At 42.1% G+C, this 17516-nt stretch overlaps 1 protein-coding gene across 5 annotated transcripts in view; it reads left to right on the plus strand.

Annotated features, from left to right (window-relative positions):
• Window positions 1-17516, plus strand: part of ATP2B3 (ATPase plasma membrane Ca2+ transporting 3) — a 380238-nt gene that overhangs the window by 67925 nt on the left and 294797 nt on the right. The window lies entirely within an intron of this gene.

Raw genomic sequence — 17516 nt, forward strand, 5'->3', positions numbered from 1 at the left:
TTGACAGCTCTTTGGTCTTCACCATAGTGGAGTTTGGAGTGTGACTGTTTGAGGTTGTGGACAGGTGTCTTTTATACTGATAACAAGTTTAAACAGGTGCCATTGATACAGGTAATGAGTGCAGGACAGAGGAGCTGTGCCCTGTTCACTCCTGAACTCAGCCACACCAGACCACCTGCCACTCAGCAGAAAGGGAGGGGGGCTGATTTTGGAGTGAGAATGACACAAGATGGAGAATCTTTAGCAACATGGATGTCCGCGTCCATATTTGTGCGCACGATTGCTACAGACAGGGCCTGTATGCATTACTTAGCTTGGTATCAGACTCTTGAGGTCTCTGTACAGCAGAGCTCAGACTGGGGAAGGAAGAAGCATCACAAGGAGACAAACAGTTGTTAAGTAGTTCAAGCAGCATGCTGACAGCAGGAGAGAGTAGAGGGTTTGCTATTGTGATTCAGGAATTTCGGATACATCTAAATCTCTGAATAATGAAAGTTACATCTGAATTTCAATTCGTAATGAAATGAATTGCACATGTCTATTGTAAACGTGTTTAGAAACATTTAGCCACGCCAAGAGCTTGGGAGTTAATTAATTTCATTGGCCATTAATAATAATTTATTCTGGCAAATGAAGTGGATTAACGCTCAAGTGCCTAATGCGACTAGCGATAATGCGTGCTTAGATGCATTTACATGCTCCTGGACGCGCTGACAGTGTTTTTTTCCTGCCTCTAAACTCCTCTAAATGCCTATAGGTGCATGGATTTACAGGAATGTGTAGAAGCAGAAAAAAAATTGCCTGACGCCCCTAGGAGCAGCAGAAAAACGTCCAGGGTGCATGAGGCCTAAAACGTGAAAAAAACACCAAAATGACTCAGGCAGCATAAGGGTTAAAAAACCTTCAACAAATAAAATCTGAAGAAAAAAAGGATTCTGCCTGTCTTCTGTGCAGGTATAACATATGTAACGTTCCTATGACAGATCCCTTTTAAATAGATCTAGAATGATTTCTTTATTATCTTATGCAACAGTTATTTGCGTCATTGACGGGGTTACCTCAAACCAGAAAAATACAGTCAGAACCTCTTTTATGGCTGTATAAACAGAAAGAGTTAATTGTGAGAGTTTAATCCTACCGCTTAAGCCTGGATAAAATAAAAAATCATTTTCTGTTAATATACCTGTAAGAGGAAAGTACAAAAAATCAATTTGTTGGGTAGGAGACCACAAGCAGGCAATCTGGGTTCTAGCGATGGGATTTGAATAAGCCCAGCAAAAAACGTCTACTTATTTTTTTTTTTTCTCGCCCACAACTGTTCAGAAGTAGCACCAGGGATGAGCTCTTCTCATGCTGCTCAGTCTCTGTGTCGCCAAGGCTGCAGGAACGCAATACTGTGAAATGAGTTGGGAAGCGAAATGATAATTGTTATTGGTGATGATGGCCTAGTATTTTATTTAGATGAGACAAATCAGTTTCACAGAGCAGAAGTCATCTCGTTCGGCTCATGAACGACTTGTTGACCATTGATGTTTTAAATTCCACTTTTTTTGGCATTTACTGTAAATGAGAAAAGGTATGTTACCATTAAGTTACCATACTTTATGGTCTTTAAGACAACACCCAGAGCCAAAGGTTCCTAGTCTTCCTCTGGAACAACTTGTCAATCCGAACATGATCACACGTTCTATAGTCAGTACTAGTCTCTAGATCAGCCTCACTCAACCTTTTTATCACAGAGAACCCATGGAAAATATTTTAAGGTTTTGGAGAAAAAGTTAAAACTAACTAATTGGGGGTTAGTTGTAAAAATGCCCCTTACATAGGTGGCCAGTGGGAAAGATGCTCTCATGATCATTTATGGCACTCAAATTTTAGCCGGTTACTGAATTGGTCAAAATTTGAGACATGGGTGGCCCTGTCAGCACTACCGGATCAACAGAATTATATTTTCCAATCAACTGTTGTCAAAGGAGCTGGTTGGGAAATTGTTGGCTGAAGTGGGGGTGGTTCTGCAACTATGCAAGCACCACCAAATTGGAGGTCCATCATCCACAGCTTGAAGAACCCCTATAAACCTCTGGAGGAACCTTAAGGTTCCAAAGAATCGTGGTTGAAAATGGAAGCTAAAAATTAATAGACCTGCATATTCTCGAGTAGACATAGGTGACTCAAGCAGCAAAAGGCTAGAAGTAAAGCTGCTTATATGTAGATAAATCAATCAGCCTGAGACTTCTTCTCAGTTGGAATGAGAGAGGGGGGTCTATAAAAGATTTGGCCATTTGTGGCGATGGACTAATCCGACCAATATAGGAAGTCTGGGCTGGTGCTGACCACGCATGTTTGAGATGGGAGTGATCATGCGAGAGACAAAAACACGTGCCAATAAGGTGCTTAAGCATCTTCCATCTCCACCATTTGATGATTAAATGGTATCTTTTGGCTTTAAACGTTAGCAGCAGCCCAAACACGGGATCACCATCAAAAATGGATTAAGATGACGATGTGCAGGCAGATAATATAAGTCCTCCTTGCCCATGCAGGACAAAATGTCAGTGACAGTGTCCCTACAGTGGGATCTCCTGACCATGCAATACTCACCTCACCTGCATCCCTTGCCATTCCTTCCTCTTCCTCAGCCACCACTGAAATGACCTGGTGATGCAGTGACATCACTCCATTGGTTATGTGACAGTGCTTGGGCATAGCGATTAGCTAGAAGACCCAAGCACTGTCACAGGGTTGTAGACCACATGATTGCATTTGAGATCATTTTGTGAAGATTTTAAAATTCTTCCCTTAGAGGTGTTTTATTTCCTTCTGATTTTCTTCTGAGTTGCTTCAATGCTTTTGACTTTCTTGGAGAGAGGAGCAGCTCTCCAAAAACATTTTGCTCACTTTGGATTTGCAACCTGGGACAACAGGGATTACATATGCTATATCTTAAGGAATGTAAACCTGGAGACATACAGGTAGGTCCAAAAAAGGAAAAAGGAAAAAGACAGGAGAGCCCTTATGGTGTAGTGTGTATATATATTATAGAGCTATAGTATAAGCAACTTCGTTCTAAGTTCCATGGCCACTAGTTTTTCCATCAGCCTTTCACAGCCCCAGAGAAACTTTGGTAATAAATTTGAGGTTTAGAGAATCCCCTGCTAAAACCAATTCATAGAGCTATGGTATATGCAACCTTGTTCTAGGCTCTATAGTCCCTAGTCTCAGGATCATCCTTTCTCAACCTTTTTACCCTAGAGTAACCTTGGAAAAAATGTTGAGGCTTCAGACAACTCCTCTTAAAAACCAATTAAAATATCTATGGTATATGCAACCTTGTTCTAAGTTCTATGGTCACTAGTCTTGAAATCAGTCTCTCTCAACTTTTTAGAGCAGAGGAGCCCTGGAAATAAATTTGAGGTTTAGAGGAACCACTGCTAATACCAATTCATAGAGCTATGGTTACACAGTTATATAGTTAGTCTGGCTGAAAAAAGACAAAAGTCCATCCAGTTCAACCAAAAAAGTTATAATCCTATACTCACAGTTTATCCAGAGGAAGGCAAAAAACCCCAGCAAACCATGATCCAATTTGCACCTGCAGGGGAAACAATTCCTTCCTGATCCCCCGAGAGGCAATCGGATACTCCCTGGATCAACTTTACCTATAAATGTTAGTATCCAGTTATATTCTGTGTATATAGGAAGGAATCCAGGCCTTTTTAAAAGCAATCCACTGAGCTGGCTAGAACCAACTCTTGAGGGTGTCTATTTCACATTTTCACAGCTCTCATTGTGAAGAAACCTTTCCGTATTTGGAGATTAAATCTCTTTTCCTCCAGATGTAAAGAGTGCCACCTTGTCCTCTGTGATGACCTCAGGGTGAATAGCTCTACACCGCGTTTACTATATGAACCACTGATGTATTTATACATGAGATCATATCCCCCTTATGTATTATACATGGAGATCATATCCCCCTTATGTATTATACATGGAGATCATATCCCCCTTATGTATTATACATGGAGATCATATCCCTCCTTAATTCCTCTTCTTAAGAGAGAATAAATTCAATTCCTCTAATCTTTCCTCATAGCTGAGCTCCTCCATGCCTCTTATCAGTTTGGTTGCCCTTCTCTGCACTTTCTCCAGTTCCCCAATGTTCTTTTTGTGATTTGGTGCCCAATATTGAACTGCATATTCCAGATGAGGTTTTACTAATGATTTGTACTGGGGTAAAATGGTATCTCTCTCTCTCTGGAGTCTATACCTCTTTTAATACAAGAGAGGATTTTGCTCGCTTTAGAAACCGCAGCTTGTCATTGCATGCCATTATTAAGCTTGTGATCTACCAGAACCCCCAGATCCTTCTCCACCATTAATTCCCCCAGTTGTATCCCCCCTAGTATGTATGATGCATGCATATTCTTAGCCCCCAAGTGCATAATCTTACATTTATCAACATTAAACCTCATTTGCCACATAGTTGCCCAATTACACAGAGCATTGAGGTCGGCTTGTAAATTGGAGACATCCTGTAAGGACGTTATTCCACTGCACAGCTTGGTGTCATCTGCAAAGACTGAAATGGTATGTATAATCCCAGACCCTATATCATTTATAAATATATTAAAAAGTAAGGGTCGCAACACTGAACCTTGAGGTACACCACTGACAACCCTAGACCATTCAGAGTATGGATCATTAACCACTACTCTGAATACGATCTTTTAGCCAGTTTTCTATCCATTTACAAACTGATTTTTCCATGCCGGTATACTTTACTATACATATTAGCCGTGTGGGGAACTGTGTCAAACGCTTTTGCAAAATCCAAGTATATCACGTCCACCACAACCCCTCTGTCCAAGTATACCACGTCCACCACCACCCCTCTGTCCAAGGTTTTGCTCACCTCATAAAAAGAAATCAGATTTGTTTGACAACTTCTGTCTTCCCTGAATCCATGCTGTCGCTTAAAATATTTTTTCCGGCAAGAACTCATCTATGTGGTCTTTTATTAAACTCTCCAGTACTTCCCAACTATAGAAGTTAAACTAACAGGTCTATAATTACTTGGTAAAGATTTTGATCCCTTTTCTCATATAGGCACCATATTGGCCTTATGCCAATCCAGTGGTACTATGCCAGTCATTAGAGAGTCCCTAAAAATGAGAAACAATGGCTTTTAAATGACAGAGCTCAATTCTTTAAGGACCAGTGGGTGTATGCCATCCGGTCCAGGTGCTTTATTCACCTTTATTCTGTATAAATATTTCTGGATCATATCAATTGTGAGCCAATGCAGATCATCTGGAGCTGTGTGAATACCATGCCCATTATAGACCAGAGCTCCTCCATGCTCCTTTGTATACACAGAGCTGAAGAAGGTATTTAATAAATTTGCCTTCTCTTTGTCCCCAGTTACCCACTCTAGTTTATTTTGTAAAGGGCCTACATGCTCAGACCGAACCTTTTTACTATTAATATATTTGAAGAATTTTTGTCCTGCTATCTTTTGCAATCTATCATTCGTTTTGAGGCCTGGATTTCCTTTTTACATATTCTGTTCTATTCTTTGTAATGTTTATATGATGATAGTGTTCCTTCATTTTTATATTTAATGAAAGTTCTTTTCTTATTATAGTTTTTTTAACTTTGGCCGTAAGCCACATAAGTTTGATTTTTAGCCTTTTAAACTTGTTGCCCATGGGAATATATTTTGCAGTATGTTCACATACAGTCTTTATGAAGAACTCCCATTTTTGTGTTGTGTTCGACATTTATACAAGGTTAATTCAACCTTGTTCCAAATGCTATGCCCACAAGTCTAGAAATCATCCTTTCTGAACCATTGTACCTCGGAAGAACCCTGGAAAAAAATAGTGAGATTTTGTGGAACCAATTTATTGGGGGTCAGTGGGTAAAATGCTCCTTACATAGGTGACCAGTTAGAAAAAATGCCTTCCTTACAGCGGTGGTCTATGCAACATCATAACATCACCTGTGAAGAATATATCTATTTCCACTTAGGGGATGTCTAGGTTGCTCTTGTTGTTCCCAGGGCCCAATTCTAGGTCCCTAAGTGGGTTGGTCACATGATGATAAAAATCCCAGGTGTTTATGTAGTATGGTATGCACCTTTGTAAGAGCACCTATGGAGAATATATTTGTTTCCATGCAGGAGTCGTCTAGGCCAGTCTTCATGCTCGGAGGGTCCAGTCCTAAGTGTCTAGGTGGGTTGGACTTACGATGATAAAGTTTAGAGGGTTCTTTATGTAGCCTGTTAGCAACTCTGTAATATCACCTCTACATAATATATTTTTATGAACAGGAAGTCTAGCTCATGTTAATGCTCTTGGAGTTCAGTCCTACCATAGGTACCTAGGTAAGTTTGTCTTCTCATGGTTTTAAAAAAAAAAAAGCTTATGGGCACCTCTAGAGAATATATGTGCTCATGAACGGGAGGTCTAGGTCATGTTAATTCACTGGGAGGTCTAGTCCTAAATTCCTAAGCAGGGCTGGCGCCAGCATAAGGCGGCTTAGGCAGCCCCATGAGGGCACAAGGATTGGGGGGGGGGGGTTAATGGCAGTATGGCAGTAAAACCTGAATCCCCCGGGGGCATGCTAGACACTAGGCAGGATGGTCTTATGATGGTAAAAAATCACAGGGAACTTCTTTATATCCCCTGTTATGCCCATTAATGGGTGCCTCTGCTACACATAGAACCCCCTGGGCTTTTTTTTTATCATCGTAAGAGAAAAGTGTTTTCACATGATGGAAAATTTCTGTTGATTTCCCATTGTTCTCTGTTGTGCGAGCAGAGATAGGCGAACATTGCCCTACGATATCACTTGGCATGTCCTAAATTGTGTGTGTTAGGTAATCGGCGTATCTCCCAAAGGTCCAGCCCTCTGATTTGCGGTGAGTATATGATCTATGCCTTTTTTTTTTTTTTTTACTTTCTTTGCTATGCTATTTTTTCTTCTACGTTAATGACTTAATGAATAAACATGAAAATATGCTAGAATGCCGAAGTTAAGGCAAAAAAGGTATAAAATATTGCTGAGGTTTGCCCATTGCAATTTGATAAATTATTCTTGTCATTTGTTATAGTGAATGCTGTGTCAGCAGCCTTTTTGCTGTATGTAAATGGTCATAAGTAGGTACATTTTATGCAGTTTAAATGTCTTCCCCATCTTTAGTTATTTATGGGAACTGAATATGTCTTTTTTGCTTGTTACACTAAAACAGTCATAGAATTCTTTTTAGTCACTTGGAACAAGCTATGGTGTTTGGAAAGCAGAACATTCTACCTGTATGTAGGCTTCTCCTGAGTTACTGACTTGAAACACAAAGACAGATCCGATGATTTGCCTTCACTGGCTTTCATGCTTGTACTGGGTCAATGTCAGAAGAGGCGTCCCCATTGAATTATTTACCCTTACCTCTTGTTCTAGTGACAGCTCTTAAAGAGACCCTGTCACTAGACCATTCATTTCCATAAAAATCTTCCCATGAGAGTATATGTGCATTTAACGTGAAGATGAGCCGCACTCAACTCTTATCTTCTCTTTCCATATTTATTAGTTGTCTACAAAATGACTGAATACGACAATGTCTCCACCTGGGAACCAAACTTCCTTGATGCGTTTCACCATTCCTGGCTAGCTCACAAGGATAACTAGCCAGGAATGGTGAAATGTGTCAAGAAAAGTTGGTTCCCAGGTGGAAACATTGTATACAGTAATATTTTGACAGCTAATAAAGAAAGAGCTAAGAGCGGAGTGTGGCTGATATATTTTTTCATAACTCTGATGGGGAGTGGAGACAAACTGCAGTGGCCAGCACCCAATTTGTCCATGTACAGAAGGGGACTTGAGCAGAGCTGTGGATTTGAATATGTTTCTGTGAATTTAACATATTACATCCATGTTATTTACCTGTAAAAGCCTCCCTTGTGTAGACATTCAAAAGCTTTGAGACTGCTACTGGGCTTCACCATCTTGGATGTGATCTCAGTAGCTCCAGCAGACTCAGAGCTGTCACTCAAGTGACATGCTATAGTATGCCCCTTCGCTCCTCCCCCAGCAGCTACATAAAGGTTGTGAAGGGAGGGGTAAAGGAGCTGGACCAGCACAGACAGTAATTAGAAACTCCCAGAAGAGGAGAGAGCTATGACAGCTAATGAGGTAAAAGGGAGTGTGAGTCACCCTTCCTTTGGTGCTAATACCCTAGACCAGCCTTTCTCAACTTTTTTCCCTCAGAGGAACCACTGAAATATTTTTAGGCCTCAGGGAACACCTGATAAAACCAATTCATTGGAGGTTGGTAGTAAAATACCTCTTACATTGGTGACCAGTAGAAAGAATGCTCCCTTCCTTACAGTGGTGGTTAGAATGTCTCCCTTATAGGCAGCTAAAAAGCTCACTGGTGTCATGCAGCCGGCTCTGTCAAGTAGCACTGGTATCAGAACTATGGAGGCATCATCGCATGGACGGTCAATTGGCCACATCTCAAGGAACCCCTAGAAACGTCTGGAGGAACCCAAGGGTTCCATGGTTGAGAATTGCTGCCATAGACACTCTTTGCTGTCCTTTGTTCCTACTGCTCTTTTGTGAGGATGGATGCTTAGTCATTCAATGTACTTCCTTTGAGCCAAGAGTGTCTTAGACATACCCCCTATAATTGTGTAATCACGCTGGCCTGGGCTCACAGTATTGCTGCACGGAATAGTGCTCACACATCACTGCTCGAGTGCCCTTCTGTACTGCAGTAATGACCACCCACCACAGAGGATAAGAAACAGGACCTTGCTTGTCATGTGACCACACAAAAGACACCTTTAAAGAAGAATATGGGGGAAGAACTTGGGGGTAGAGGAACTGAAGTTGGGCTGGAAAAGGCATTGTTGTAAATGATACACATTACAAAGCTTAGGTTATTCAAGGAGAACTAATACTTTAGGTTACCAAAACAAGCAGGCCAAGCAAAACTATCATTCATTATGAAACTAGTAGGCATACAGGGACATTGCCCAGACCTGTATAAACAAGAAACTTTTTGTCGGAATGTAGTATTCTTCCAGCTTGCTATCCTCCAACAAAGGAGTTCAAAACTAACCATTGGTAAAGGGAACATTTAGTCAATACATCAATACGCATCAAGTCTACACTCTTCCCAGAGGACAAACAGAGGGTGCTTCCAGTTCCAAGACTCTGAAAACAATCAGTCTTAGTTTGCCTCTATGTCTCTAGACCTGATGATTTTCCAAGATGGGGACCTCAACCAGAAGTAGAAGCTTCCCTGCAGGCCAGGATCTATGTGGGTAAGCCTTCCATTAGAACAGGGATCTCCAAACTGCGGTCCGGGAGTTGGATGCAGCCCTTTGCTTGCCTTTATCTGATCCTTGGGGCACTATTCCTCCCACTGACACCAATGAGGGAGGTACTATTCCTCTCACTGACACCAACAATGGGACACTATTGCTCCCACTGACACCAGTTATGGGGCACTATTTCTCCCACTGACACTTACAATGGGGCACTATTCCACTCACACCAACAATGAGGCACTTTTCCTCCCACTGACACTAATCATAGAGCACTATTCCTCCCAGTGGCACCAGCAATGAGGCACTATTCCTTATTAACACCAACAATGGGGCACTATTTTTCCCACTGACACCAACAAAGTGGGCACTGGTCCTCCCCATACCAAAGATGGGACACTGCCCAGCCCTTCTAAAGTATGAAGAACAGTGAACTGGTCCTCTGTTTAGAAAGTTTGGAGACCCCTGCGTTAAAATACCATTCTTCCCAATACTTGAAAACTCTGGTTCTTCAGTCAGATGTTGGGTCTGCTGCACCTATCTTTCCCTGCTTTGAACGGGGCTCTGGTCCTAACTGAACTTCCACTTGAAGTGCCCCATAATGATGCAGATCGTACTTTATATAGCAGTCCTGAGTCAAAAGGTGGCCACCGAAATTTCATCAAAATATTGCTTCTATTCACACCCAGGCTTCCCCAAGATGGCACCAGAAGTCCATAGAGAAGGAAGCACTAGTCATTTGCTGTATTCCCCACTAATGTCAATGTCAAAGTGGTAGTTACCTGACCTCTTTATTGACATTTCTGAACAGGGAAATAGGTAACGGGGCTAAGTTTATACCAACCCTCTCCTACTTACTGTCAAAAGGTCAACAGTAAAAGTCCATTATCCAACACCCCCTTACGATTATATATCCTTCTTTTCTCATTTTTCCTGTTATTCTTAACCTAATATGCAAATGAAGAAGTGCAATTTTCCGTTAACTAGCTGTCATATTTTCCATTAAGTGGTTCTTCTTTTCAGGGACCTTGACATCAGGCTTTTCTTGAGATTTTGATCTCTGACTCACTGAAGTTAAGGATCAGTCACCAATAATTGAGCCTCACCCACGTCAGTGAGAAAGGCACGCAGCCAGCCAACTCTGGTTACTATAGTGTAGATATTTTAAAACCATGTCACATTTCATATTTTATTTGCGGCTACTGCTTAAGGAGGTGTTAAGAGTGGCATCAATTTAAATACAGGTCAACATACTTCAGGAAGCAGAGCTAGGGCTATGTGACACCGGCATTAAATCACCAGCAACAAGACGGCTATAGAGACTGTTCACCATTGGTTCAAATTCCAACTAAGGTACTACCTGTATGAAATTTTCATGTTCTTGTGCTTGCATGGGTTTATTCTGGCTTCTCCATTTCCCACCACACTTCAAAGACATGCTGGTGTATTAACTGGCTCCTGTCTAAATTAGCCATAGTATGTGTATGTATACATGTGAAATAGGGACCTTAGATTGCAAGCTCCTTGATGTGAATGTACAATATGTAAAGTGCTGCATAAATTTTAGGTCTTCTGGATGGTCTGGTGATGTCACAGGTCATCTCTTTCCACAGTCTTTTCTACTACTTTGGATGACACTCATGTAATTATTTGTGAGTACCATTCAGTGCAACAGTACTCTACACCCCCAGGGAGTGTGTCCATGACAAGCTGGGCTTAGGGAAAGTGTGTGGCCATGGGGTGGTGGGTGGTCCTTACTTACAGCGTATGTGACCATAAGCCTGTTGGGCTATGCAGGCAGTGTGGGCGGGGTCACTCATCCTGCACACGGGGTACCTTTCTTATGTGCATGTTCAGAGTTCCTCTATGAAGTACTGCATCCTGTGACACTACACACCTCATTGTAACTATTTCATTTAGGAGAGACACTGCTGAGCCTATGTCCACTCCACCTGTCCAGCGTACCTCTGCCACCTCAATTCCAGTGACAGAATGGGGTCCCGTAGTGCACCTAGCACAGACCTTATGCATGCACATAATTAACTCCTGATTTTTTACCATATTGGGCGGTGATGCTGATGGTCTCCATTACGCAAGTTGGTCCTAATTGCTATGGGAAACTGACCACTGGGAATGGAGGCAGAAAATTGATTCCCTCGCTACCAGAGGACACCTCACCTGACCCAGGTACCATGCTTCATGACAGACTGCTATTCACATCACACCAGTCCTTGGTTACCCATGGCAACTGCATACTCCCTCCACTCCGTTGCCGAAATTAACCTCTTGCTACAGACTTGCTTCATACCCTGTATGTGCTTTAACTGACCCAAGTTAGTTTAGCTGTCATGTGAGCGCCATGCACCCCTTTAGTAACTTACAACCAGGCTTAGGAAAAGTTCAACAACTTTACTGAAAGTCCAATAGCCAGATTTGATAAGGTGCAACACAGTTCCAACATGTCCTAACCCTAACTAGCTGTTCTGATTTGTGGCTGCCCAGGCCTATCTCAACAGGCGACAGTCAAACACTGGTGCGAGTCCAAACCAGGCAGTTCTCTGAAATGGTCAGCATCTTTGGCAGACATCAAGGCTCAGCAATCCTTCTCTACAAAACCAGGGTCATGCCATCACTGACACTTACCCAATCGAAACCCCAGGAGCAAAGGAAATGAAGATCTGAGAGAGGACCCCGGTAGCTGGCCTTCCTATCTTATATTAGTAGCTTAGGGTTGGTAGGTTAGGTCCCAAAAGCCTGGGAAAAAGGATAGAACAGTTTAACTCCTTCCCCTGGCCTGGGTCAGCCACAGCTCACTAACTAAAGTAGGCAACTTGCCTACAAGTGGATTAAAAGACACTAGCTATCATTCAATCCAGAAGATTGGCAACATCTACTAGCGAAAGGGGATACCAATGGGGCACAGCTCCAAAAAACAGCTCCACTGCAAGGGCTAATTGCTCGTTTAGGTCTAGGGTACATGTAAAAGTAAATTTACTTACTGGATCCTCCCCTTCTCTGTCATGTTAAACTGGTCCCTGCAGTGTCTTCTCTCCCATGCTCCAGCAGCCTATGATCTTAAAGTCATCAAGCCCAAAGCAGGTTCCTAGCCCTGCATAGAATGTGGTGCTTCTGAGGGACAGTCAACCACTGGAGTGTGCAGGAGTCATCTGACTGAGGAGCGGAGGAGCGGGTGAGTAAAAGTGCGTCTCCTCTCCTCCATACCAAAAAAGAAGTTAACAGTGTGGGAGCAGCCCCATTGTGAGGAATAATTTTCAGCAAAGATAAAGTGATCCCCAGCAAGGATATCAACAGTCCAAGGAATATATTGACTCTCAGCATCTACAATATACTGTATGTTACCAGAGGGGGACTTCTGCAATCAGAGGTAGTATCCCTTCTGGATATAGGCAAAAAACACTCCTGCAATTTGCAACAGCTCCATGTTTCCGCATCGCTCACTGGAGTGTGTAGTGAGGAAGGAGCCTTCTCTAAACTATCCCTCCTTACCAAGAACCCAACTGAGCAAATCACTGTCCTTCACAAGCAGGTTCTTCTTGTTACCATTCACTCACCAGAAGTGCCCCAAAATGATGTGGAGCCCTTTATTTTACAAGGTTTCCTTGCCCAAGATGGTCGTTGGAGGTTGCAGTGTCCAATCGGACAGTCGCTTCTTTTGAGACACCAACAGAGACCAGGAGTGGGCAAATTACCTTAACAAACCCCAGTCCCTCTGGATGATGGCACACTGCCACCTATTGAATGGAGGAAAGCCTGCACCTGCCTACATGCGTTGTGTAAAGGCAGCCCATCATTTGAATGGGCTGTAAAAATGCATAAAAAAGGTGCATGCATGTTTTTTTGAAATGCAACACAACACAAGGCATGTTGGTGCCATTACTGTGCATTTTGGTGCTTTGCAATGCAATATGGTGCAATTAAGAATAAGTGCCACCATGGTGCTCTCAAATACATTATGCAGATTTGAGCATGTTGTGGTAACAGGGATGGACTGATCATTTGGAAACTCGGCACTGCCTGAGGGTCCGGGGTCAGTAGGGGGCCCCATGAGATGCCCCTGGTACCTTTTTCATAGGCTTTTTTGAGTTTGGGCAAGAACACAGGGGTCCCTTGATCCCCTATTGCCCGAAGCCCCATGAGTTGTCAGTCCACCCCTGTGTGGTAATGAGCGCATTGCCACAGTGCAACACTGTAAACCCTGCCTTAGACTTCATCCATTTTGCACAGCACTGTAACCAAGTTCTGGATGCATAAAAAGACTTAAAAGCTAGACAGTGGTCATAGGAGCAACGTGAAGATATTTTTGTTCATTATTGAGCGGAAGGTCTCTTTAATGGCAATTGAGAAAATGAAGACAGGCAAGGTCCACTGACCAAAATCTATTGGAAGCACTTTGTAATTGCTGCTGGCTCAGCCATTTGCAGAGGAAGTGTCCACAATAATAGAAGTATTTCTAAGATCCACTGATGTCCATTATCCTGTTCACATGATAAGATGTCACTAGTGTGTGCCTTGTCATCAGTTTTTTTGCAACTTATAGCAAAGAGCCATTATTTGAGAAACGTTTCATGAGATTTTTTTTTTAAAGAAAAGTTCATGGGAAGATATAAAAGTCTTTGCATTAATTTATTATAGGTATTTACATTGTACATATCACAGCCAATTTATGTAGAGCTGTATGTATTGTACATTCATATAAGTCACTGTCCTCGAGGAGCTTACAACCTAAGGTCCCTATCATACATGCACATACTAGGGCAATTTAGATAGGAGCCAACTGACTTACCAGCATTTCTTTGGAGTGTGGGAGGACAGGGCCATCATTAGAAATTGTGGGGCCCCATACAGTGGCTTACAGGGCTCCTCCCATCCTTATTTGTAATGGGGAAGGGGGGTTACAATTATGGAAAATCATTGAAGAGGTTGAATGCTCATTGTTGAAGTTGTATTAGTATCTAAGGTGTGGTGGTCAGCTGTGGCCTTAAGGGTTCAGTCCTGAAGGGCTGGCCAGTGGTCTCCGGTGTAGCTCAGGGTGTCCACTGGAAAAGAAAAGGGCAAGGTGGGAGAGCCTTTATAGAGTGAAAACTTGCCTAAAAAAGGATAAATTGCTTCAAAAAGGATAAAGGGCTTGAAGGGTGCTTCTACACTGGAGAAGGAGAAAATAAATAACTTACATATGTTGAGACTGCGGTCACCCCAAGGGGTGGGAACATGCAATCTTCCAAGAAAACCTGTCTCCATGCAGGATAAAGGTGATCTCTATGCCTCGGGGGCTCCCATCCTTGGTCCTCAGTGGGGTTGTTAGGCAGATGATTGAAATCGGTAAGTACAAGAGGAGTCTGAGACCCATTCATGGTCCGATCAGCAAAGGCATCTGATGTTACATGTGTAAGGATGCGATGTTATCAGGTCCCCAGAGATCAAACAGGACCTGATGAAATCACATCTTTACACATAACATCAATGTTATTGCCCATGAATAGATGAAGTTGCAATACAAAGCCACAGGACATGTTTATTTGGTGAAATAAAGAAACTTGATTGACACTAAAAGGTGACAATTCTGACATTCTTAGACATAACATTGGATGCCTCTGTCGATCGGACTCCTCTTGTACTTACCATGAAGTTGCTTTGATTTCAATCTTCCAATCCATTTCCTTGCACAAGATTGGGTAGTCTCTAAAAAGTGATTTTTTTTTTCATCCATTTTCAACTCAATTCACTAAACTAAGTGAAAATTCACTATGCCAAGACTAGGGAGCTTATATAGTATGTGGATTGGGTACCTTTTATTACTAGAAATGGCATTTCCTCTTATAATTAATGGCATTCATCAACGGAGTGATTAATCTAGGGAATTACAGTCACTTGACTGTCATTGGCAGGGTCAAGAAAGAAGTTTATTTTCACCACTGGGAGTATACATTAAGAGCTATCTTATTTTCTTGTCTTTCAGAGGAACATTATTAGTCTTTGATAGTGTTAAAGTGATTTTATGATATCTACGGCACATATAAACGATTTCAGTTTCCCAATGTTTAAGATAAAGCAGTAGAATAGCATGGAGTACAGGGAAATAACCAAACATGAGCTTTATTGAAACAGCGTGTTTTGTTTTAGTTTGAACAAAGGTCCACCTTATAGTGTATGTAAACCATATTCTATTTTCAGTATGGTTGGCATTATGCTTCGCTGTACATTTTCTTAACCAAATCCTTTTTTGTAGGTCATTAGCAGTTTCTTCAATGGAGATCCTACCAGTAACAGCTTTTTCTGTTGTTGGCTGACAACACCAAGCACTGGCCTTGCACTTAGCAGCAACGTTGCCAACCTCACCATCTTAGCCAGCCTTTAACCTTTTTAACATGGAGGAACCTTTGAAATAAGTTTCTGGTCTCAGGGAATCTCTACTAATAAGTACTATAGCTTCAGCTCATGGTACATTAACATCATAATAATTTGGTAGAATGCTGCTTACATTTGTGGTCATTGGAAAGAATCCACCCCTTAATTATAGCTAAAGTTTTCATTGGTTCCTTATCTGAGAGACAGAAATTGCACATTGCTCAAGAAACCCCAAGCAACCTCTGAAGGAACCCTACAGTTCCACAGAACCCTGATTGAGAAAAGCTGATTGACCTGATAGACCAGCCTTTCTTAACTAGGGCTCCTCCAGAGGTTTTAAGAGGTTCTATGAACAATCCGATAGGATAAGCAACCACTGACAAATAATTTTTTTATCTACTGTATCTGTAAATCTGTAAGGGTAACACAAATGTGAGGAGTATTCTATTGATCATCATGTTAATAACCAGCTGGCAGAAATTGCTTCTTGCTCAAGAAAATCCTAGCAACCTCTTGAGGGATCCAGGTTGAGAAAGACCAGCCTTTCTCAACCAGGATTCTGTAGAACCCTAAGGTTTCGCCAGAGTTTGCCAGGGGTTCCTTGAGCAATGAGAATGTCTCCCTCTCAGATAAGAATCCACTGACAACAATAATCCTATTAGCTATCTGTAAGAAGCATTCTTTGCACTGACTGTCACGCTATCATGAGCTGTAGATACAGTAATTATTGGAAGGGGTTCCGTAAGACCAGGAAATTATTTCAAGGGTTACTCTGTTTTAAAAAGATTGAAAAAGGCTGTGATAGATAATCCAAAAGCCAGCTGAGGGAATCAGGGCTGGGAAAAGGAGGGCAGGAAGAGAAGCTGCCCTGGGGGGCTGTGCTATCATATGAGGTGGGGAGCCGGCGCTTAGAGAGTTCCCCATCACTACTCCTGTCAGCTTAGCGTGGGAAGTGACAAGAGGAATTAGAAGGGCAGAAGAGAGTCAGGAAGAGGTGTGGGCTGTGCTCTCTCTTCTCCCCCCTGCTCCTCCTCCTGCCACTGCAACATTTCTGCATTGGGATTCAGATTGTGAAATGCTCATACATCTTGGGGGGGGGGGGGGGCACAGTTTGGCATCTTCACCCTGGGTGCTTGATGATCTTGTCCCAGCACTGGAAGAAATGCACACAGCAGGCTGACAAAGCTGCTGCTATTTACAAGGCAGTGGCTTAGCGTTGTCAACCTGCAACAGGAAGTGCTGCAACTGGCAGCATCCGCAGGTAAGATACTTTGAAGAAGATTAACAAAAGACAGAGATATGGTGCCAAACATAATGAAATTTAATGAAAACAGTTTTTGGGTTTACTTTACACTTATATTGAAAATTAGTGGCATCCCTAATGCAGGAGCCATGGTGAAAGCATAGCCCAAAGATGGCAGGTACCATTATTTGCAGGAGGCAATTATGTTTTAATGGCAGAAATGCCTTGAGGAAAAAAAAAAATAATATTACAGATGTCTGTTCTTTTTAAGAAGTCGTGCGTTTGATATCTCAGTGATGCCAGGCTTAGCAGCATCAAAGATCCATTTTCTCCCTACAGCAGGTTCTCGTCAGGCAGTGTGCAAGCTTTGCAGTTTCAGTGGAAACTACATTGTTGAAAGACTTGGCATCACAGCAAATCTAGGTGTAATTTACATAGAGTGAATGTATACTCCCTAAAGAAAAACTCTAGGCAAGAAGTAAAGTCGGTCAGTGAACTGCTAAGTCTATCTAGGAAACATGGCTGCTGTTCTAAAATCTGTTTTGATTATGGTACTTTTATTGAAAAAATAAATTTTA

Source organism: Staurois parvus, unplaced genomic scaffold, assembly GCF_062004578.1.
Source record: "Staurois parvus isolate SC_StPar_1 unplaced genomic scaffold, SC_StPar_1.0 ptg000154l, whole genome shotgun sequence".
Classification (NCBI taxonomy): Eukaryota; Metazoa; Chordata; class Amphibia; order Anura; family Ranidae; genus Staurois; species Staurois parvus.